General features: G+C 44.8%; 1 protein-coding gene across 5 annotated transcripts in view; it reads left to right on the top strand.

The window, feature by feature from the left end:
• Positions 1-25,078, top strand: part of WWP2 (WW domain containing E3 ubiquitin protein ligase 2) — a 159,203-nt gene that overhangs the window by 34,445 nt on the left and 99,680 nt on the right. The window lies entirely within an intron of this gene.

Below are 25,078 nucleotides of genomic sequence, written 5' to 3'. Positions count from 1 at the left end.
GGCAGGACCGGGGGTTTGCAGTGACTCTGCTCCACGGGCTTGCGGTCCGTGCAGTTTTCGGAAGGCGGAGAGCTGCCCTCTCCCCTGCCAGGGACCTGAGCCCCTCGGTCCGGGGCCTCCCGTGGGAGGATGCAGCGGTGTGGCCCCGTTGTTCCTTCCTCAGGGACGAACGTTCCCTCCGCCTCTGCCCCCCTCTCCCCGTTCCGGGGGGGTGTGACATGTAGACTCAAACTGTCAAGTGCCTGAGTCGTTCCTTGCCTCGTCTGATCCCTCACAGGGAACAAAGAAGCTTCGTGCGTGGGAGGGCGTGTGCCCGCGTGTCTGTGTGGGATGGTGTGACAAATAGTGCCCTGTGCTTCGCAGGCGCTCGATAAACATTTCCTGGATGTTGGAATGTGCTGGAAGCTCTGTCATGATTACTCAGGGTGCCTCTGCTGCACGGAAAGCTAAAGCCCAACGTCTGTTTATTGCTGTTTGTGGTCAACGGAGTAACTCGCGCCTGTGGGATCTGGACCCTCCCTCATAAAGCCTCTATTGAGAGCGGTGCCAGATGTGGCGAGCGAAGGCCACGGAAAGAAAGGCGCCTTTTTCTCTCCATGTCTGCTGTCTAGCAAATATTTTCTGACCGTGCATTTAGCTTTGGGCAGACAAGGGGGTGGGCAGCGGCTAGTCCCGGGGAGAGCGGTGTGTGGTTCGGGGGTCTTTGCTTTCTGAGCCAGGCCTTCCTGATGCGCCTCCGGAGTGGTGCTCGAGGCAACCCCCGGCCGTGTCCTTCCTGCCGGGCACACGGCGGGAGCCCACGCAGGGCTCTGGGATTGTTGAAAACCGGACTCCACCTGTGTTCTAATTCCGCAGGGAGCTCCCCGACGCTGTCTTCTGAGTCGGCCTTTATCTTCCCAGACGCTCTCCTGCCTTTTATGATTTAATTCTCAAGGAAGATTATATTTGCTGTGTCACTTGGAAACACACTCGTGGGCATATTCTCACATTCGGATCAGCAGGCGACCCGAGTGTCCTTTTCTTTCTCTCCGTTTTCGTTTGTCCAGTCGGCATACTTTTGCTTTCAAGTACAGGAGTCATGGTGGAAGAGTTGGGAGTTACACAAAAGCACACAGACACACAGAGAAAATAGGAGTTCCCCTTGTGGCTCAGGGAGTTAAGAACCAGATATGGTATCCGTGAGGATGCTGGTTCAGTCCCTGGCCCCGCTCAGTGGGTTAAGGATCTGGCGTTGCCGCAAGCTGCAGCTTCAGTGGCAGATGTGGCTTGGATCCATCGTTGCCGTGGCTGAATCTCTGATTCCATCTCTGATTCCACCCCTAAGCTGGGAGCGTCTGTATGCCACAGGTGTGGCCCTAAAAAGAAAAAGTAAGAAAAAGAAAACAAATTTTTCTTGGAAGCACAGTACCTAATAATAATTACCATGAACATTGTTATATGCCCTTCTGAGCTTTTTTTGCCCCCTGTGTCAGTGTGTGAATATTGAGGACATCCGTGAAACAAAATTGAGGTCATACATGAACATGTTATTTTATAATATGCCTTTTTCTCTTAAAATGTATCAGTAGATCTTTGTTTTAAATGGTGATTTAAAAAAAAAACACATAAAACTTAACCATTTTTAGGAGTTCCTGTCGTGGTGCAGTGGTTAACGAATCCGACTAGGAACCATGAGCTTGCGGGTTCGATCCCTGCCCTTGCTCAGTGGGTTGGGGACCCAGCGTTGTTGTGAGCTGTGGTGTAGGTTGCAGACTAGGCTCAGATCCCGCGTTGCTGTCGTAGGCCGGCGGCTACAGCTCTGATTCAACCCCTAGCCTGGGAACCTCCATATGCCGCAGGAGCAGCCTTAGAAAAGGCAAAAAGACCAAAAAAAAAAAAAAAAAAAAAAAATTAACCATTTTAAAATGTACAGTTTGGTGGCTTTAAGTACATTCACAGTAATTCTGTAGTCATCACCACCATCCATTTCCAGAATCATTTTCATTGCCATCTTCTTCATTTTGCTAAACTCAAACTCTGTACCCATTAAGCAGTAATTCTCTCCCTTCCCTCAAACCCCGCCATTCTACTCTCTGTCTCTATGATGCGCTTACTCTAGGTACCTCATGTAAGTGGAATTATACAGTATTTGCCCTTTTTTTTAAATTAAAAAATTGTTTAAATTTATTTTTTTATTTTTGTCTTTTTAGGGCCGTACCCATAGGGCATATGGAAGTTACCAGGCTAGAGGTCAAATCAGAGCTGCAGCTGCCAGCCTATACCATAGCCACAGCCACGCAGGATCCCAGGCGAGTCTGTGACCTACAGTGCAGCTCACGGCAATGCCAGATCCTTAACCTACCGAGCAAGGTCAAGGATTGAATCTGCATCCTTATGGATACTAGTTGGGTTCGTTATTGCTGAGCCACAAGGGAACCCCAGTATTTGCCCTTGTATGTCTGGCTTCTTTGATGCAGTATGTTTTCCTTAAGGCTTATTTACATGGCATGTATCAGAATCTCCTTTTTAAGGCTGAATAATATGCCTTTGTATAGATAATACCACATTTTGTTGATCTGTTCATCCATGCAAGGACACTTGGGTACTTGGGTTGGTTTTTCCTTTTTTTTTTTTAAGGTTTTGTTTTATTTATTTATTTTTGGCCATGCCTGTGGCACATGGAAGTTTCTGGGCCAGGGATCAAACCTGCTTCACTGCAGTGACCTGAGTTGCTTCAGTGACAATGCCAGATCCTTAACCTGCTGTGCCACAAGGGAACTCCCTACCATTTGCTTATAGTGAGCAGTGCTGTTGTGAACATAGGTGTGCAAATATCTCTTCAAGTCCTCACTTTCAGATCTTTCAGATATATATTCAGAAGTAGAATTGCTGGATTGTGTAGTAATTCTATTTTTAGTTTTTTGAGAAACTGCCATGTTCTTTTCCATAGCTGTTATACCATAAAATACAGCAGCTTAGCTTTAATTCTTCTTCTCAATATCAGTTTTTTATGACTGTCTGGTAGTAATCTATCAGATGGCTGTGTGAAAATTTAAGATTGAGCATTTGGGTAGTTTTCAGTATTTCTCAGTCACAAATAATATTATGATGATAAACTTTTTACTACCCTCTGTACCAGTTGAAAATTTATTTGTGACAAGTTATTGAACACAGACTTGCTGGGTTTAAACTTTTTTTAAGGTTTTTTATCACATATTGCTAGATTACCTTCCGGAAAACTTCCACCAATTTATGCTCCCATCAGCAATAGCTGAAATGACTCTTGCACTTTGGCATTGATTGGATTTATTTGTCTAAAGTACACACACACACATTTGCCTTTTTGATAATTAACATTTTTATTTTTTGGTTTGTTTTTTTGCCTTTTCTAGGGCCACATCCGTGGCATATGGAGGTTCCCAGGCTAGGGGTCTAATCGGAGCTGTAGCCGCCTGCCTACGCCAGAGCCACAGCAACGAAGGATCCGAGCCTTGTCTTTGACCTACACCATAGGTCACGGCAACGCCAGATCCTTAACCCACTGAGCGAGGCCAGGGATCGAACCCGCAACCTCATGGTTCCTAGTCGGATTCGTTAACCACTGAGTCATGACGGGAGCTCCTTGATAATTAACATTATGCCAGATTTGCTTCATCTGTTTCTTTTTGGCTGCACAATAAATTACAGATGTTTCAAACTTTTATCCTAGATTCTTCAGCATTCAGCTCATTAAAAAAGAACTTTTTTGGAGTTCCCTTGTGGTGCAGTGGGTTAAGGAGTCAGTGTTGTCACTGAAGTGGTTAGGGTCACTGCTTTGGTGAGGGTTTGATCCTTGGTCCGGTAATTTCTACATGCAGTGGGCATGGCCAAAAAAGGCTTTTTTTGTCTTTTTGCCATTTCTTGGGCCACTCCCGCGGCATATGGAGGTTCCCAGGCTAGGGGTCCAATCGGAGCTGTAGCTGCTGGCCTGTGCCAGAGCCACAGCAACGCAGAATCCGAGCTGCGTTTGCGACCCACACCACAGCTCACGGCAATGCTGGATCATTAACCCACTGAGCAAGGGCAGGGGTCGAACCTGCAACCTCATGGTTTCTAGTCGGATTCGTTAACCACTGCGCCACGACGGGGAACTCCGGCTTTTTTTTTTTTTTTTAACATAAGCACTGTACAGTTATCACATCTGGCAGTATTTATATGAATTCCTCATTACCACCTAAGACCCAGTTCATATTCGGTTTCATCATTTATCTCAAAGTATTGGTTTTATGGTTGGTTTGCCTAAACCTGGATTTGGGAAAGTTCCCCTCATTCTCTTATTGGTTATGTCTTTGAAGCTGTGATTTACTCAAGGAGACTGAATTTTTAAAAAATTTTCTTTCTTTTTTCTTTTAATTATTTCAAAACTGAATGTTTTAAAAGTGTGTTTATTACTTTATGAATGTCCTTTGCTCATTTTTATACTGAAATGCACATTTTTCTCTTTTGGTTTTGAAAGAGCCCTTTTACATTAAGGCTTTTTGCTTTGTCTTATAATTTGTAAATGTTTTTCCAGGTTTTCATTTGAGTCTTAATTTTGCAGACTCTTTTATTAAAGTATAGTTGATTTACAGTGTTGCGCCAATTTCTGCTCGACAGCAAAGTGACTCAGTCATCCCTTCTTTCTTTATATACATTCTTTCTTTCTGTTATTTTCCATCATGGTCTATCCCAGGAGATTGGATATCGTTCCCTGTGCTATGTAGTAGGACCTCACTGCTTATCCATTCTAAATGGATAGTTGGCATCTACTAACCCCAAACTCCCAGTCCATCCTACTCCCTCCCACCTCCCTCTGGGCAACCACAAGTCTATTCTCTATGTCTGTGTGTTGTAGATTCTTCTTCTTTTTTTAAATATGTGTATAGATATATATACAGATATTTTAAGACTTTTTGTAGTCAAATCTGTCACCTTTTGTAGCTTCAGCCTTTTATGTTTTGAAAGGCTTTACCTTTTTCCAAGATCGGGTAAATGATCACCTCTACTTTCCCCTAGTTCATCGTGATTTTATTTTTTAAATTTAATTCTTCATCCAAATGAATTTATTTTTGTGTATACTGTGAGTAGGGATCTAATTTAATTTTTCCCAAATAGGTAACCAGTTACTTTAGCACTACTTACAGAATAATCCATCTGTGTCCACAGTGATTTGAGTTGTTACCTTAAGCATGTATTAAAAACATGTGCATACTGCCTGTTTGGGGACTTGCTGTTTCATCTGTTTTTTTTTGTTTTATTTTTTTAAATTAAAATTTTTTTATTGTAGTTGATTTACAATGTTGTCACTTTCTGCTGTACAGCAAAGTTATTTATTTATTTATTTTTAATGATTTTTATTTTTTTCCATTATAGCTGGTTTATAGTGTTCTGTCAGTTTTCTTCTGTACAGCAAGGTAACCCATTCACACATACATGTATACATTCTTTTTTCTCAAATTATCATGTTCCATCATAAGTGACTAGATATAGTTCCTGGTGCTATACAGCAGGATCTCATTCTTTATCCATTCCAAAGGCAATAGTTTGCATCTATTAACCCTAAATTCCCAGTCCATCCCACTCCCTCCTCCTCTCCCTTGGCAACCACAAGTCTGTTGTCCATGTCCATGATTTTCTTTTCTGTGGAAAGGTTCATTTGTGCTGTGTATTAGATTGCAGATATAAGTGATATCATATGGTATTTGTCTTTCTCTTTCTGACTTACCTCACTTAGTATGAGAGTCTCTGGTTCCATCCAAGTTGCTGCAAATGGTGTTATTTTGTTCTTTTTTTATGGCTGAATAGTATTCCATTGTGTATATATATACTGCATCCTCTTAATCCATTCATATGTTAATGGACTTTTAGATTGTTTCCATGCCTTGGCTATTGTAAATAGTGCTGTATCGAACATACAGGTGCATGTGTCTTTTTCATGGAAAGTTTTATCTGAATATATGCCAAAGAGTGGGATTGCTGGGTCATATGGTGGATATATATATAGTTTTCTAAAGTATCTCATACTGTTTTCCATAGTGGTTTTACCAATTTAGATTCCCACCAACAGTGCAGGAGGGTTCCCTTTTCTCCACATCCTCTCCAGCCTTTGTTATTTGTGGACTTATTAGTGATGGTCTTTCTCACTGGTGTGAGGTGGTACCTCATAGTAGTTTTGATTTGCATTTCTCTAATTATCAGGAATGTTGAGCATTTTTTCATGTGCTTATTGGCTATCTGTATATCTTTGGAGAAATGTCTATTCAGGTATTTTTTCCCATTTTTCAATTGGGTTGTTGGCTTTTTTGCTGTTGAGTTGTATAAGTTGTTTGTGTATTTTAGAGATTAAGCCCTTGTCAGTTGTGTCGTTTGAAACTATTTTCTCCCATTCTGTTAGTTATCTTTTTTTTTTTTTTTTTTTTTTTTTTTTATGGTTTCCTTTGCTGTGCAAAAGCTTGTCAGTTTGATTAGGTCCCAATGGTTTATTTTTGCTTTTATTTCTGTTGCCTTGGGAGACTGACCTAAGAAAACATTTGTACAGTTGATGTCAGAGAATGTTTTGCCTATGTTCTCTTCCAGGAGTTTGATGGTGTCTTGTCTTATGTTTAAGTCTTTAAGCCATTTTGAGTTTATTTTTGTGCATGGTGTGAGGGTGTGTTTCAGTTGTATTGATTAGCAAATTTATTTTTTATTGGCCTTTTCAGATCACTCTGTCTTAGCTGTTGTAACACTATATATATATGTATATATGTGTGTGTGTGTGTGTGTGTGTGTGTATATATATATTTTTTTTTTTTTGCTTTTTAAGGCCTCACATGTGGTATATGGAAGTTCCCAGGTGGTCGAATCAGGGCTGCAGCTGCTGGTCTCTGCCGCAGCCACACAGAATCTGAGCCATGTCTGTGATTGACACCACAGCTTATGGCAATGCTGGATCCTTAACCCACTGAGTGAGGCCAGGGATTGAACCCACATCCTCATGGATACTGGACAGATTCATTACCGCTGAGCCACAATGGGAACTCCACGTTATATTTTTCCTATCTGACAGTTCACATTTCTCTTCTCTTCAAAATCTTCTACCTCTTTTCTTTGCATGGATGACCCCATCCCATGAATGTTAAATTATTTGGTCGGGTTCTCCCCTCTTCCTGTTTTCCTACCCCAAAACCTTTAAGATTTTTGTTGGAATCCTTTCACATGTAAAGTTCCCTTGTGGAGAATTACCACGGATTTTCCTCCCCAGGAAAATGGAATGTCTTCACATTCACTCAAGTCATTTTGAAGTTTTCTTTTTTTTTTTTTTTTCCTGGTAATCAACTCTTTTTATTTTTATTTTTGTTTATTTGTTTTTTTTGTTTATTCAGTGTACTATGCTTCATTTTGAAGTTTTCTTCAGATAGCTTCATTCAGTTTTTTTTGTTGTTGTTGTTGTCTTTTTTTTTTTTTTTTTGTCCTTTTAGAGCTGCACCCGCAGCATGTGGAGGTTCTCAGGCTGGGGGTCCAATCAGAGCTGCAGCCACTGGCCTACACCACAGCCACAGCAATGCTGGATTCTGAGCTACCTCTGTGACCTACACCACAGCTCATGGCAATGCTGGATCCTTAACCCACTGAGTGAGGCCAGGGATTTGGTATTATTTTCAGCAGGATGTTTTCCTATTATATCTTCTAACTTCATGCTTTTTGTTGGTATATGACTGTTTCTGTATTTTTCTTTTATAATCAGTCACTTGCTGAATTCTTAATACAGGTTTTCAACAGTTTCTTTTGGGTTTTCATGGTAGACATTTATATGGTTTCTGAGACTGATAATTTTGCTCATCCTAGGAGATAATCATACTCCTTTTTCTTGTTAGTTGCTTTGCATGTAACTTCTTGTTTTAGTGGCGATGGAGTGGCCAGCCTCCCTTGTCTGATAACCAAGTTTCTTTGTGACTTTTTTTTTTTTTTTTTTTGGTCTTTTTGCTATTTCTTGGGCCGCTCCCGTGGCATATGGAGGTTCCCAGGCTAGGGGTCCAATCGGAGCCATAGCCACCGGCCTACGCCAGAGCCACAGCAACACGGGATCCGAGCCACGTCTGCAACCTACACCACAGCTCACAGCAACGCCGGATCGTTAACCCACTGAGCAAGGGCAGGGACCGAACCCGCAACCTCATGGTTCCTAGTCGGATTCGTTAACCACTGCGCCACGACAGGAACTCCTCTTTGTGACTTCTTTAAGTGTCAGTTTGAGTATTATTTGGTAACCTGTCTTTTTGGCTTATTAATCATTATTATTATTACTATTTTTTAATCAGAACAGGGACGCGAATCTTTAACACATATCTTATAAGCAACCATTGGGATAATTCTGTGATTTTCCTTCTTTCAATTTATTGTGTTAATTTCCTTGCAGTAACAATCTAAGAATTTTTAGAATATAATTAATTGCTCCTGGTAGATTATTCCTTGAAAATGTTGTTAGAGTTGCTTGTTCATGTTTTATTTGGAGGTTTTCCGTCTGTATTCATAAATGACATTTGTCTGTAGTTGTGTACTATTTTTGTCAGCTTTGGAGTTGAGGCTAGGCTAATTTTATAAAGTAAATTGAAGTGCTTTCCAGCATTGGGAATCGTCTCTATAACATGGGAATTATCTGTTCCATGAGTATAGGAAAGAGATTACCCATAAAACCAACTAGGTCTGGCAGCTTTCTTTGAAATAATTCTTTGATGACTTACTCAGTTTTTACCCCATAATGATTGGTTTGTTCAGCTTTTCTGATTCATCTTGTGTCAATTTTTTAAAGTTTTATTTTCTGAGAATTGTCTCATGAGATTTTCAAATTACTAGTATAAAGATTTTAATTAGCATTCTTTTTAAAGTGTTTCTAGTTTTTCTCACTTAAAAATGTTGATATTTGTGTATTTTTTCCCATTTTTTTTTCTTGACCAACAGACATTTTTCTTTTAATTTTTGTTTTTTAATTTATTTTTGACAGGACAAGTCCTTGGACTTATTTAGCAGTTACACCGCATTTTCTAATATTAATTTCAATTTTTAGCTATTTTCAACTGTTTGCTCTAGATCTGCTTTATTTATTTGTTTATTCACTCAGTCATGTATAGCTTTTTGAGTTTAATGCCTTAGTGCGTTTATTTTTGTCCTGTTCTGTTCAATAATGAAAACGTTCTTTAAATTTGTCTCTGAGTCCCATTTGCAATTTTTTCTTTCAAAGAATAATGCATAGATTTTTGTTTGTTTGTTAGCTTTTATAGCGCTGCACCTGTGGCATATGGAAGTTCCCAGGCTAGGGGCTGAATTGGAGCAACTGAGTGAGGCCAGGGATCAAACCCGCATCCTCATGGATACTAGGTGGATTCGTTTCTGCTGCACCACAGTAGGAACTCTGGACAATGCACAAATCTTAAGTGACAGAGTTCAATGAATATTTATATATGTTCACTTCTATGTGACCGTCACTCAGATCAAGATAAAGAACTTTTCCGGGGCCCCAGAAAGTTCCCCGTGTCTCTTCCAGTCAATATCCCCTTGTCCTGCCCTGAGATAACCACTATTCTGGATTTTCTCACTGTTGATCACTTTTGATTAGTTTTGCCTATATTTCAATTTCATAACAGTGAAGTCAGATAGTATGTTTCCTTGTGCCTGGCTCTTCATCGTATCTGTGAGATTCATCTCTGCTTTTGTATATGAGAGTTTGAAATTTCTGAGTTTGTCTTTATCCTCTTGTAGGACTATACCACAGTTTATTTGGCTAGTCTCCTGTTGGACATTTGGGTTGTTTCTGCTTTTTAGCTATCACAAACAAAGCTTCTGTGATCATTCCTTTATTTTATTTTTTTTTCTTTTTTGCTGAACCCACGGCATATGGAAATTCCCGAGACAAGGATCAAATCCGAGCTCCAGGTATGACCTATGCCAGAGCTGCAGCAATGCTGGATCCAGGAGAGAACCCATGCAACCACAGAGACTACACCAGATCCTTAACCTACTGCAGGATTAAGTGGCATTTAAACCACTGCCACAGCAGGAATTCCTAAGCATTCTTATTTGTATATTTTGGAGGACATAGATGTGCATGTCTGCTGAGTTTGTCTCTTGTCTTGTGGAGGTCCTTTGTGGCACAGTAGGTTAAGGATCTGGCATTGTCACTGCGGCAGCTCAAGACACTGTCATGGTTCGGGTTCGATCCCTGGCCCAGGAACTTCCACATGCTGTGGGTGTGGCCAGAAATATCTGTCTCTCTGTCTGTCTGTCTCTATATCTACTTTGAGGACTTGGTTCATCGGGTGAATGTATGTTTAGCGTTTGTAGAGACTGTCAGCAGTGTTGCAATGGTGAAGCCATTCGCCATCCCCTACACTTTGCTGAGTTCTGATTCTTGTTTGTAGTTGCTGCTGTGATTTTCTCCTTGAGCCCAGAGGGATGGAGGAGGATGTTTTCCATGGCTCCCAGGGAGTGTTGCTTGTGGCAGTGGCTGCAGCTCCTGCTGCTCTGCCTGACACCAGCTTAGCACTGTGAGTGTGTGGCTGGCTTGAGTAGTGAGGCCCATCAGATCTGTATCCGATGGAAAATTTGGATTGTAATAGGGCAGTGGGCTGCTTTTTCTTAGAAAAAGAAAATCTAGGATGAAAATTTATAAATCTAGGATGGCAGTAGCATAACCAATAGAGAAAATATTCTAGCCATTTTTCATAAAGCCTCCTATTTAGAGCACAGCTGTTTCTGGTGATTGCAAATCTGCTGTGTAGAGAAGTGGTTCAGGATGGGAAGACAGTGGACTCAGACTGCGTGGGTCTGAATCCTGATTCCAGCAGCTTTGTACAGCCTCCCATCCCTTAACTTCACTTTGCTTCTGTTTCCTTGTCTGTAAAATGTTGTTTTGAGATTAAATGAACTCACAGTACCTGACACATGGAAGTCCTATGGGGGGAGGAGGAGGAGTAAGGGTAGTTATTATTCTGCATCGTAGGCTACTTTCCTTTGCAAAGAGTGGGCGGGTCAAATCCCAGAGATGGACATCAAAGACAGTTTCCTGATAGGGAACCTCCTTGCCTACATGGGAGGCAGACCTGAGGTTGTTCCAAGAGACAGTTCTAAGACTGAAGAAGTGGGAAGGCTTTGCAGGTGTGGCGCGGGGAGGCCGTTGGCAGCATGGGACACTTCTGCACCGTGGTCTGGGCGCATGCGCTCCCTGGGGAGCTGCCGGGCCGGAAGTGTTTCCAGAGTGATGTCTAAGTAGGAATACGGTTTCGTAGGGTAGTGGGTCCCAGTGGGTGAGGCGACTCCTCTCATCGGGAGCCCCGGTCTTCTGGAAACCACTTTTCCCGGGAAGGACATGACGCGTAGGGGTTGCCCCACCTGGCGTTTTTCTGCTCCACGGAACATAATTCATCCTTTCATTCGCTCCCTTGTTTTCCCCTGGGCGGACTTTAAAGTTCATTGGGAAGCCCAGCTGACGCTTGCTGCCTCCCCCTGGCCGAGGGATGCTGGGGTAGAGGGTTTTACTCAAGCCCAGCACTTGCGTCATGGTCAGCCTCCGCTGACCCTGCGGGGACACTGACCTGGCTGCGCCGGAGCGGAGGACTTGCCCAAAAGTCCTGGTTTGTCTCCTAAGGACAGGTCTCGTCATCTCTGTGTGCAAGCCAGCTTTTGCGGTTGAATATTGATTTAAAAAATTTGTTTTTAATTGCATGAATATCGACTTTTAAAAACCTTTTCGTTAGGGGAATTTTCAAACCTAATCCCTGCCCTCCAGCTTCAGAGTTGTCAACATAGGTTTCAACCGCCCCCGTCCGCTGGACGGTCTCCCTTTCTTTCTGGCTTGCTGGCACGTAGGACCCGGGACCCACTTTTGTCCTGAAGCGCTCCTCTCCCGCAGCCAGCCTCATCAGCACCACAGACCTTGGCACTACCAGTTCGTCCTGCTTCTGAGGAGGGAAATCTAGCTTGAGGTGGATTAAAAACGACAACAGCAACAAAACTCCTTTACTTTAAAATAATTTCAGGAGTTCTGTTGTGGCACAGCGGAAATGAATCCGACTAGGAACCATGAGGTTGTGGGTTCGATCCCTGGCCTTGCTCAGTGGGTTAAGGATCCGACGTTGCCGTGAGCCTGTGGTGTAGGTCACAAACATGGCTCGCAACTGGCATGGCTGTGGCTGTGGCTGTGGCGTCGGCCAGCAGTTTAGCTCCGATTTGACCCCTAGCCTGGGAACTCCCACAAGCCATGGGTGAGGCTCTCAAAAGACAAGAAAAAAATAAAAATAAAAAATTTCAAACTCAGAGACAGGTTACAAGCATAGGACCAAGAATACCCCTCTACCCTTCACCCAACTGTTGATATTTTGGTGCATTGGCCATAACATCGTCTCCATCTGTATATACACATATAATGATTTGCTGAGTCATTTAAAATGACAAATCTTGTACTTCTTTATCCCTAAATAGTTAAGTGTCTGTTTCCTAAGAAGAAGGGTATTTTCTTACTGAAGTACTGTATAATTAACCAAATCAAGAAACCTAACGTTCTGGAGTTCCCATTGTGGCTCAACCAGATCGGCAACATCTCTGCAGTGCCAGGACACAGGTTTGATTCCTGGCTGGGCACAGTGGGGTTAAGGATCCAGCGTTGATGAAGTTGTGGTGTATGTCACAACTGAGGCTCGGATCTGATCCCTGGCCTGGGAACTCACTGTGGCCTGGGGCAGCCAAAAAAGGGGAAGAATTTAAAAAAACAAAAACCAAAAAGCCAGAGTTCACATTGTGGCACAGCAGAAATGAGTCCTACTAGGAACCATGAGGTTGCGGGTTTGATCCGTGGCCTGGCTCAGTGGGTTAAGGATCCGGCGTTGCTGTGAGCTGTGGTGTAGGTCGCAGGTGTAGCTTGGATCTGGCGTTGCTGTGGCTGTGGTGTAGGCTGGCAGCTGTAGCTCTGATTTGACCCTTAGCCTGGGACCCTCCACATGCAGCGGGTGTGGCCCTAAAAAGCAAAAAACAAAAACAAAACCCCCCCAAACTAACAAAAAAACCCCAGTGCACACAGACATGTAAATATCTACTCCTTTGTCTTGTATTAAACATGATGAATTTGTACTGAAACCTCCGGTTCTAATTCAGCCCCGCAGGGTTCTTGCTGATACTCCTGCTTTCCTAAGAGCCCTGCCTCTTCCCATCATCCATCAATTCACTCATTTCCTCAGTTCTGCAGGCACAGGAGGTGGTTTGAGAATCACTGTACCCAAACCACTGCAAGGAATGAAGTACCTTTGAAAAACTCTTTGCTTAAGCTCTTCATTTTCTATGTAGGTCTGTTTTCTTTCCACATGTGTGTCTCCAGACTGAAAAAAAAAAAAAAAAAAAAAAAGCAGAGAAAAAAAAGCAAACAGCTTCCTATTTATTTAAAAATCTTCTAAGCAGAGGGTTGTTACTGCACTTTACGTTCCGAGAACAGATAGGCCAGTCACGAGCCCTCCCTCCCTCCTTCTCTGCGAGGATGGTGTGCTCTGGTGTGTGGGCCGTGTGTGGCTCAAGGAGGCAGGCCTGACACACAGTGCATGCATTGATTTTAAAGTAAACACAGCGCTGTTTTTCCAGTTTTTCCACTGAAAGGTAAATAAAACCACTGATCCTTGGAACGTGAGTCAGGGGGAGACGAGAGAAAATTTTAAAACGTTGCTCCTCACTTGAAAACAGTTTTAAGTTTGAAAAAGTATTCACTGCTTCTTCAGCTGAGGGGGAGGCAGGCAAGAGATGGAAGCGAAAAGGAAGTACGTGACAGTGCTATGGACTGGTAGGGAGCTGTTCTTTAGAACATAGCTGCAAACTCCAGTGCCTTGATGAGGCCTGATGGGAGGAATGGCCAAGCCAGTCCTGCAGAGCCAAGAGGTTACGTTTATGAACCTGGTCAGCCACTAAGACCTAGTTATTTCAGTCTCATGGAAGGCTCACAGAAAGTTTCTGAGAAATTCTCTCTTGCTCCCAAAAGTGAAAATATGTATATATTTTTTTTGTCTTTTTAGAATCACACCCGTGGCATATGGCGATTCCCAGGCTAGGGGTTGAATTGAAGCTGCAGCCCCCAGCCTACACCATAGCCACAACAATGTGGGATTGGAGCTGCATTTGGGACTTATACTACAGCTCACGGCAACGCCGGATCCTTAACCCACTGAGCAAGGCCAGGGATCAAACCCGCAACCTCATGGTTCCTAGTCGGGTTCATAGCCACTGAGCCAAGATGGAAGCTCCCCAAAATTGAAAGTATTATAATTGTTCCTTGGTATCTGTGGGGCCTGCCCCAATACCACAGGCCAAAGATGCTCAAGTCCCTTATGTGAAATAGTGTTATATTTGCATATAACCTATGCACATACCTCGTATCTGTTAAATCATCTCTAAATTACTTATAATACCTCATACAATGTAAGTGCTTTGTGAATTGTTGTTGGAGCACAGTAAATTCAAGGTTGGCTTTTGGGAACTTTCTGAAATTTTTTTTTTTCCCTCATGTGTAAGTTCCCAAGGTAAGGATCAAACATGAACCACAGTGGTGACAGTGCCATATCCCTAACTCCTAGGCCACCAGGGAACTCCCTGGAATTTTCTTTTTTTCTGATTTTTTTGTTTTTGTTTTTGTTTTTTTAGGGCTGCACCATGGCATATGGAGGTTCTCAGGTGAATCGGAGCTGTAGCCACTGGCCTATGTTAGAGCCACAGCAATGCAGGATCTGAGCCTCATCTGTAACCTACACACAGCTCAGGGCAATGCCGGATCCCTAACCCACTGATCAAGGCCAGGGATTGAACCCACAACCTCATGGTTCCTAATCAGACTTGTTTCCACTGCACCATGGTGGAAACTCCTTTTTCTGAATATTTTTGATCCCCATTTGGGTGAATCTGGATGTGGAACCTCTGGATATGGGGGCAATGAGGGGACTATTAATACTTTTTTGTGATTATAAAGGAAGCATAAACCTAAAACTGAAAATGTTATCATTATTTTTTGGATTTTTATTCTTTCGTGCTTGTTGAAAAAAAAGACAAAAACATTGTGACCGCTTAGTATGTGCCAGGTATGAAGTCTTAATATATATGTGTGTGTATATATAGATATATATATATTTTTTCCTTCTCATTTAATCCTCCTCATACCCATGAGGTAGGTGGTACTGCCATCTCCTTTGAGGAGGAAACAGGCAGACATGCTGTAACTTGCCCAAGGTCGCATAGTAGGTGGAGGCAGAGTTGGGATTTGACCCAGGCCTTTTTGTCTCAAGAGCCTTTGCCTGCACTCTCTGCATATATTGCCTTTCAACGAAGGAGGTTAAAAATCATGGGAAATTCTTTTTTTTTTTTTTTTTTTTTTTTGTCTTGTTAGGGAAAGATCACTGGAAATTCTTTTTTTTCCCCCCACAATGCTTGCAAATCTTGTTCTGTTGTTATGAACTCCATTGAGTGTTTGTATTTTTTAAAGAATTTTTTAGAGCAGTTTTAGTCTCACAGCAGAATTGAGAAGATATGTGGAAATTTTTTTATTCAGAGCTAACCCTGTTAATATTTTGGTATATATCCCCTCAGCTTTTGGGGTGTATGTCAATCATATGTATATAATACAGTCATGTATATGTGCGTGTATAGCTTTTTTCCCAAACTAGGAACTCGCTGTATGTATTGCTTTATAAGTTGCTTTTTTTTCCACCCAGTCTTTCCACCACAATGAAACTAGATCCTTTTAATGGCTCCAATAGCATTTTTTGGGTATGAATACACCATAGTTTAACCAGTCTTTTATTGTTGGCTGTTGCTATTCCTTTACTACTATAAGCAAGAGTTTTCGGTAAATTCTTGTAAAGATATCTTTGTTCTCTTGTCTTTTTTTTTTTCTTAGGGTAGTAAATTCCTAGGCATGCATCACTGGGTCAGAAGGCAGGCACGTTTCAGGTTTTGTGATGCCTGTGGCCTGGGTCTGTTGCAAAGACTGAATTCACACTCCCACAGTGTGTGCGCACGTGGCACATGGCCCTGTTTCGTTTAATCTCAGTTGTGCTGGGTGTTGCCAGTCTTTTTAACCTCTGCCAGTCTGTTTGGCTTGGAAAAGTGATTAATCTGTTAACTTGCATCTCTTTTCTATCTCCTTCTCCCTTTTTCTTCTGCTGCTGCTGCTTTTTTTTTTTTTTTTTTTTTTTTTTTTTGCTTTTTAGGGCCGCACCCAAGGCATAAGGAGGTTCCCAGGCTAAGAATTAAATTGGAGCTACAGTGGCCAGCCTACACCACAGCCACAGCCACGCCAGATCCTTAACCCACTGAGCGAGACCAGGGCTGGAACCCACAACCTCATGGTTCCTAGTTGGATTTGTTTCCCGTGCGCTGCGACAGGAACTCCCTCGCCAGTGCTGTGCATGTTCTTCAGCCGCCGCCCTGCGGCTCACTCCAGTGGTCAGTTCTCATCCCCAGCTCCTTGCCTTGAAAACTGGATGCAGAGAATCCATCCTTCCTCCTTGATGCTCTCTTTCCACTTGGTCGTCTGTCTTTCCTTCTGGTCACTCTTTTCCAGTCTCCTTTGCCGGTGTCCTCCTCACCACTCTAGAAACATTGTGATGCCTCGAGATGGCTTAGTCCTACATCCACTTGTTAATTTACACCTCTTCTTGTCATGGCCTCATCAGCCTCCTGGGCTTTAAATTTGGTCTGTTCCCCTGTGACTCACACCTGGGCCTTGCCCTGGGCAACCAGCGGTGGTGTTTGAAGCTGCCCGATTAGCATCCTCGGATGAACACGTTAAAAGCTGAGCTGCCTGCTTTCCCATGGCTTCTTCCATCTCAGGCAGTGGCAATTCGGTGTTGCTCGGGCTAAAAAATCTTGGAGTCCTGGAGTTCCCGTTGTAGCTCAGCGGAAGTGAATCCGACTAGGAACCATGAGGTTTGGGTTCTATCCCTGGCCTCGCTCAGCGGGTTAAGGATCTGGCGTTGCCGTGAGCTGGGTGTAGGTCATAGACACGGCTCGGATCTGGCGTTGCTGTGATTGTGGGGTAGGGCGGCAGCTGTAGCTCTGATTAGACCCCTAGCCTGGGAACCTCCATATGCTGCAGGTGCGGCCCTAAAAAGCAAAAAAGAAAAGAAAAAAAAAAAACCAAAAACCTTTGCCATTACTTTTCCTCCTCTAACCCACATCTGGTCAGTGTGTCCTGCCTGCATCATTTTGTGTGATTTAGGGTTTTGCTTTTTTGTCTTTTCAGGGCTTCACCCATGGCATATGGAACTTCCCAGGCCAGGGGTCTAATCAGAGCTATAGCTGCCGCCCTACACCATAGTCACAGCAATGCAGGATCTGAACTGCATCTGCGACCTACGCCACAGCTCCTGGCAATGCTGGATCCTTAACCCACTGAACAAGGCCAGGGATTGGGTTGCATCCTCATGGATCCTAGTCGGGTTCGTGACCACTGAGCCACGAAGGGAATTCCTGATTGAGGTGTTTGTGGCCAGTGTCGTGTCTGACCTCTGAGGCAGAGGCAGGACCAGGATGGTGCTGGATGCCCTCTCTGGGGACACCTGGGCCTGCGTCCATCCCCAGCCTGCAAATGCACACGCTTGTTTCGCTTTGCCTCAATCCGGTTGCAGTTCCATCCATGACTGTTTCCCTGATGGGCCCCAGACGCCAGGCGTCGGGTTTAAAACTGTCTTTAACAGCCTCTGAAAAGCTCTCTGTGTGTTGCTTTCCGTCCTTGTGCACCTCGGGCAGACCCGGCCAAGCCAGACCTCAAGGAATTCCCGAAGCAGCCAAAAGCCACCCCCTCCCCGACCCCACGCCCCCAGCTCCTCGTAGCTCCAGCCGGACCCACGGTCTCAGCTTCGGTGTCGGCAGAGAGCTGTTCAAAAGAAAAGGTCCTTTTAGTTGGGAGTCTCAAAAGTAAACACACAGGCCCCTGCAAGCGAACGTTAAAACAGACCTGCTCTCTGTGTCACCGGCTGAGAGGCTGCCTTGTGAGCCCTCACTGGGAGAAAGAAGAAAAGCTTTCTGTCAGGAAGGCCTTCCCCTGTACGTGGCCGCCTCAGTGTAACCTGGGGTTTAAGGCCACCTCTAGAGTGTTCTGTAAAACTACTGGCTTTGGAGATCGGTCCACTCCGTGGGAACGTGTGTTTGAGCAAAGGTTCATTCTACCTCTCAACACACGAATGCCGGCTGAGGCCGTCCCTCTTTTTCTTTTTCTAGCGGTGTGTCATGACCTTTTTTTGCATTTTAACCTATAGCAGGTGGTCAAGACACTTTTCCCCTCTCTTTTCTTTTTTCTTTTTACTGTATGAATTGTCAGTGTTCCATCAGAGTTTTGTGCAAGAGGAAATTTCCTTCCTTTCTATAGGGCATTTTCTTAGCATGGTGGGATGGGCCTGGAACGGGGATGGGTGTGAAGTTTATTTCCCAGTGTTGACACAGTGAATCCCTCTGAGCACTGGGCTAGGTTGCTAGAGATGCTGCAGGGCACAGAGGCAGCCCGTCCTGGAAGTTAGGGCCTAGAGAGGACCATGGGACAGACGTTAAACAGAGAGCTCATGCGGACTGTCCCCGTCAGATAGGATGGAGGACACTGCAGGGTGCTCTGGGCGTTGCTTCACCGCAGACTTAACCTCACCTAGGGTCGGGGTGTCAAGGAAGGCTTCCCCAGGGGGGTGACTCTAGGACTCCAGGAAGAGGAGGCACGATTGTCCAGGCCAACAGGGAAAAGCACGCCAGCCTGAAGGAACAGCATCTGGGAAACTTGGCGGTAGGGATGAGCTTGGTCCAATGAAATTCCAGAGAAGGCCCCTGTAGCCGGCCCAGCCTGGGGAGTGAGAGAGCAGCTCAAGGTTTTGACCAGAAATGGCAGGGAGGAGGCGCCCAAGCAGTGCTGTCCAGCAGAAGTGTAAAGCGAGCCACGTATGTTAAAGTTTTCTGGTAGCCACATGAAAGAAGGTAAAAACAGGAGTTCCATGGTAGCTCAGCAGGTCAGGGATTTGACGTTGTCACAGCTGTGGTTTGGGTTGCTGCTGTGGCATGGGGTTCAGTTCCTGGGCCTGGGAACTTCCTTGTGCTGTGGATGTTGCCCCCCGCCCCCCAAAAAAGAAGAAGATAGAAACGGAAACAACCAGAGGGAGAGGGATGGATGGGGAGTTGGGGGTTAGTTGATGCAAACTATTACAGTTAGAATGGATAGGCAATGCATCCACTATACAGCACAGGGTTTTCAATCATTCTGGTCACTCTTTTCCAGTTTCCTTTGCTGGTTTCCTCCCCGCCAGTCTGGAAACATCGGGATACCCTAAGTTGGCTTAGTCCAGCGTCTCCTTGTTAATTGGGATGGACCATGATGGAAGATAATGTAAGAAAGGGAATATAAATATATGTATGACTGGGTCACTTTGCTGTGCGGCAGCCATCGACACAACGTTGTAAATCAACTATATTTTAATAAAAAATTGAAAAAAAAAGCTAGAAACAAACAGGTGAAGTTAATTTCCATAGTATATTTTCTTTAATTCAATATATCCAAAATGTTATCATTTTGATATATAACCAATATAAAGAAGTCTAAGACTATTAATGAGATATTTTTCTTTCTTTTTTTTTTTTACGGTTTCATGTCTTGCCAATCAGGTGTCTGTCATTTTCATTCCTAGCACACACATCTCAGTCTGGACCGGCCGCATTTCCAGTGCTCAGTGGGCACGTGTGGCTTGCGGTCCCCATGTTGGATGGTGCAACGTGTAGCGATTAATTTGCTTAAGGAAGATTCAGGAGACTTTCCTTCCAAACTGGGCAGTTAATAGTGTAGGACTATGTTGTTCATGCATTTCTGGAAACTTCTCCCGTTCCTCTTAAGCCTGTCCCATGGCTGTGGGATTTTGTCTCTCGGGGGCCCGGGCTGTCTCTAATCATAGCATTCAGCTTCTGAACTGACAGCTGTTATAGCCGTGAAATGGTGGCTTTGCAGAGAGCTTGGAATTGGTGAGAGGAAAATGAGACTGTTGCCTGGATATGAGCTGTTTCCTTCCCCTTTGGCCAAAAAAAAAAAAAAAAAGAAAATCAACCCTGAAACATTTTGTCTGACAATGGGGCCTCTGCCTTGTGCCAGTTGTTTGAGCGTGACTCCCGCCTGCTTGTCCGTTTAGTCTCCCAGGTTCCTGGGAAGATGCTGCTGCTGTAGCTGCTGGAGTCCCGGAAGATCAGACCTCACTTATGCGAGTATTTTATTTCCCCTTTTCCTTCAGTCTGCCAGTATTCCAGGAGCATTTTTCTTAGAGTAGGAGACTGACTCTTGTAAGAGAGTGGTGAGTCAGGAGGGAACGCAGTCCTGGACCGGAGTAAGAATGCCACAGTTACCCGGTCAGTGCCATTGTCAGGTGCGGAGCGGCGGAGACTTTGACCTTGGCGTCAGGCCCAGCCTTGGGGATGCTGTTTATTACATACAGGACAGCAAGGCGCTCATATGCTTCCCTTCCTCCTCCTCTTGCTCACGAATGCATGAGTGTTTACTTACACATGTATCACACAAGGGCATTCTCTTGGAGGTGGGCACGGTGGGGGAAAGGCTGAATTTCCTTTGTTTTTTGTTTTTTTGTTTGTTTTGGTCTTTTTTGCCATTTCTTGGGCCGTTCCCGTGGCATATGGAGGTTCCCAGGCTAGGGGTCAAATCGGAGCTGTAGCTGCCGGCCTACGCCAGAGCCACAACAGAACAGGATCAGAGCTGCATGTGCGATCTACACCACAGCTCATGGCAATGCCGGATCCTTAACCCACTGAGCAAGGTCAGGGATTGAACCCGCAACCTCATGGTTCCTAGTCAGATTCGTTAACCACTGAGCCACGACGGGAACTCCTGAATTTCCTTTGAATGTGCTCTTCCCATGATCCTAAAGCCCTCCTCAACAGGTAGGTTGTTCCTGTATATATTTTTAAAGATTCTTAGGATACTTTAAGTGAAAAATCAAAGGGCACAACTTGTGGGCCTAGGGTGAACTCACTTTCACATGTGTAGTTTATGTGTGTTTTTGTGCTGCTGTTTTCAAGTGTGACTGCTTTACACAGGGTCGAGAGCAGTGAGCTTTGTCATGGGGAAGGGATTTGGAATATGAGCGCTTATGTCATATTTTGAATTTCTGCCTGACTTTTTTATAAGCATGTTGTTTCAAAACGTTTTAAAAAAGTTATTATTATTATTTGTCTTCTTAGGGCTACACCAGTGGCATATGGAAGTTCCCAGGCTAGGAGTTGAATGCAGGCCTACCCAACAGCCACAGCAGTGCTGGATTGGAGCCGAGTCCAAAACCTACACCACAGCTCATGGCAATGCTGGATCCTTAACCCACTGAGCGAGGCCAGAGATCAAACCTGTAACTTCATGGTTCCTAGTCGGATTCGTTTCTACTGTGCCTTGATAGGATTGCCCTGAAACTGTAATTTTTAGAAAGCCATTCTTTTTTAATAGCTGCACTTGCAGCTTAAGGAAATTCCTGGGCCAGGGATCAAATCTGATCTCTGCCACAGCTGCAGCAGTGCCAGATCCTTTAACCCACTGTGCTGGGCTGGGGACTGAACCTGCACCCTGACGCAACCCAAACGACTGCAGTCGGCTTCTTTTTCTTTTTTTTTGTTTTTGTTTTTGTTTGTTTGTTTGTCTTTTTGCTGTTTCTTTGGGCCGCTCCTGCGGCATATGGAGGTTCCCAGGCTAGGGGTCGAATTGGAGCTGTAGCCACTGGCCTACGCCAGAGCCACAGCAACTCGGGATCCGAGCCGCGTCTGCAACCTACACCACAGCTCACGGCAATGCCGGATCGTTAACCCACTGAGCAAGGGCAGGGACCGAACCCGCAACCTCATGGTTCCTAGTCGGATTTGTCAACCACTGCGCCAGGACGGGAACTCCTGCAGTCGGCTTCTTAACCCACTTTGCCACAGTGGAACTCCTCACCCTGCTGATTTTTAAAAAGCAGAGTAACCATAAAAGTTTTCTTCTAGCTGGGCTCCTGTCTTTTGCTATTCAGAGACAGTTGAAAAGGAGATTTGTGCAGTGAAAGCCTGTCTTTGCCGTGTTTACAAACAGGGCTTTGATTTTGTGCAACAGGAGAGGTATTGTGATTGCTGAGGTTCCTTGAGGGCTCAGAGGATGGATGAGCTGTTGAGATGGGCCTGGTCTAGGAATCCTCAGAATTAATGGGTGATGACGACTCCCCCTCCTTGGGGAAGAGCAGCTCTAAGGACAAGGCAGCAGTGACCAATGTGATTGGACAGATTGTCCTAAAGACCTAACTTTCCCAGGTCATATTTTTTTCCCCCCTAAATTGCTTAGCAATTTTAGAACTAGGCTGTAGCTTGACAAACAGATTTACCAAGACAGATGAGGCCTTTTTTGGTTCTCTGTGTTAAAGGGACCCTCATTTGATTCAAGAGGGACGCTTTGTTTATAAGGTACCTTATCTGATAGATGACCTATCTGGCTCTCATGATGAATAGCCAGTTCTGAAGCCTACATGTGTGTGGACTTTTTTTTTTTTTTTTTTTTTTTGTAAGTGAAGAATCACATGTGTAGCCGCAGGGGCTTGGGCTTTAGAACACTGGGACCCTGGCTCAAGAGAAATAAGGACAGTCATGATTGATGCATCTGACAGCTACCAAAACGAGGATGGATGCATGTGCCTAGTGTCCCATCCCTCGTCTTTGTGGTGGGCAGAGAGCTGTCCCTCTTCCTCCTCTCCGAAGGGCAGACTCTCCATCCATGCTTTGGAGCCCACCCTTTCCTGTCTTCTAGGGCTCCTCTCTGACTTTCCTCCTGCCTCTCTGACCGTCCTTCTCTGTCTTCATTTTAAGGTCATCTTTGTCTGACTATTAACCAAGTTTCCTACCCTTCCGTCCTCTTCTTCAGTGATGGCGTTACCATCCATACGTTCTCTTTATGCATAGCCCCCCTGTGCAGGTGACCCATAGATTGAATCTCCGGCCGAGACCTCGCCTCTGAGCTCCATATCCAGTGCCTAACTAATGTCCTGTGGTCTCCTTCCTTGTGGATGTGTCAGAAGCGTCTCTAAATAAACATGTCCAGAGCTGAACTTCCCTAGACCTGGTCCTTTGCCGGGGTTCCCTGTTTCAATGTGCAGATCTCCATTTGTCCAGTGAATATGTCAGAAACACATAAGTGGTCTTTGATCCCCTCATCCTTCTTGCCTACTCTCTTTGCTGATCTGTTCTCAGGTTCTCTTGGTTTTTACTTTTGCAAGTCTGCCCACTTGCATATGGAAATTCCAAGGCTAGGGGTTGAATTGGAGCTGCAGCTGCCAGACTGCGTCACAGACCCAGGAACTTGGGATCTGAGCCTCATCTGTGACCTACACCGCAGCCCATGGCAACGCCGGATCCTTAACCCACTGAGCGAGGCCAGGGATCAAACCTGAGTCCTCATGGATGCTGGTTGGGTTTGTTACCGCTGAGCCACAACAGGAACTCCCCACTTCTTATATCTGCACCTCTGCTGGCCTGGGTCCTTCCCTTTGGCCTCCTGTCTACTCTTTCTGTATCTGCTTTTCCTTCCCTCCCTTCTGTTTTCCACTGCAGAATGATTTTTGCAATCACAAAGCTGATGTGATCACACCTTGATTAAAAACCCTCAAGTACCATGCTTGGGCCCTTAGGGTAGAGAAGAATTCTTGAGCATGGTGGACCCACAAGCCACTGTCATGTCTGGCTGCTCCCTAGCTCTCCTACCCCATTTAGGTCACATTCCATGCCAGCCCCACTCATCTCCGTTCAGTTTCCTGGCTGCATCTAGTTCATCGTGCCACAGGGCCTTTGCAGGTGGTATTTCCTCTGCCCGGAGTAGTCGTCTTCCTCCCCAGCGTACTTCACCTCCCGCCCCCAACCTGACAGCTCTCTGCCTGAAACTTGAGATGACAGTTGAATTGTCCGTTTTTCAGGAAACTTTTCCTGATCCCTGACCAGGCCAGATAGCCAGCACTCATGGGACCATAAGGTCTCCGGAGTGCAGTCTGTCTCACAGTTGCAACGTGGCATTTCTTTGTGAGATTATTTCGTTACTTCTGTTTAAAAGTTTATGAACTGGCTTTGTAAAATGAAGCCGTTTTCATTTTTAGAGGAGTAAACATCGGTTGTCCAAAACTTTAATTAATTTAGAGAAGATGAAGGATGGTTTCCCTGCAGCAGCCTGCAGGAGAAGCTTCACGGCCCAGGTAGAGCCTCCTTACACCGTGTGCTATGGGAAGACTGTGCTGAGGTGTGAGTGGTGGGCGCTGGGGGGTGATGCACAGTCAACACTGGTTCCCCAACCCGAATTCCAGTGTGTACAACCTGCTGCTAGCTTGGGAGGAACGGCTCTCTGTTGTTAGGCTCTGGCTCAGGTTGGGAGCCAAAGAGACATCGTAACAGTAAATCCTGGAAGCTCTGGCTTCCTTTCCTGCGAAGGGAACGTGAAAGAGGGTTCTCTTTAAGCCCCCCGGTCGCCTCCAGCCTGTGTGTGTCTGAGTTCCGGGGAATGGAAAAAGACTATTTGCTCTCTGCCCTTCTGGAATTTCCTCTGGTTCCGTTGCTCTGTGCCCCAGTGTTTCACAGCTACGTGTAGAATGAACACTGACCTGTTAATGAAAGCCCTGCTTATTTTCACTTTCTTTTGATGGGCCTATGGGATTGAGGGAGAAGGAGGCAGGAAGCGCGAGGTTTGTTTGTTCCACTGAGCAGCTCTGTTAAGGCCAAATCAGTCCCATCTTCATCGGGCTTCTGAGGTTCTTGACCCCAGAGCGCTTGGTCTCCCTTAAAAGGCTCCTACTTGTGTATGTTTTGTGTTCCGCAAATTTCCAGGTGAATCCTTACATTTGTCCCCTGAGTTAGGTAGAAAAGGGAAAAAAATATTTTTTCCTCTTAAAAGATGTAAGTATGGACATGCACGAACGTGTTGGTGGTGTGGGAGCCGAGAGGGACGGTGCTAACGCTGAAAGTTCTTTCGTCTCCTGTGGTGAAACTGCTCAGGCAGGGCTTCTGGATTTCAGAGCTGAACTGCATGATAGGGGCACATTTTGGCAGTTCTGGGTTT

This window comes from Sus scrofa, chromosome 6 (assembly GCF_000003025.6).
Source record: "Sus scrofa isolate TJ Tabasco breed Duroc chromosome 6, Sscrofa11.1, whole genome shotgun sequence".
NCBI classification, from domain to species: domain Eukaryota; kingdom Metazoa; phylum Chordata; class Mammalia; order Artiodactyla; family Suidae; genus Sus; species Sus scrofa.
This window is presented reverse-complemented; position numbering and strand designations above follow the sequence as displayed.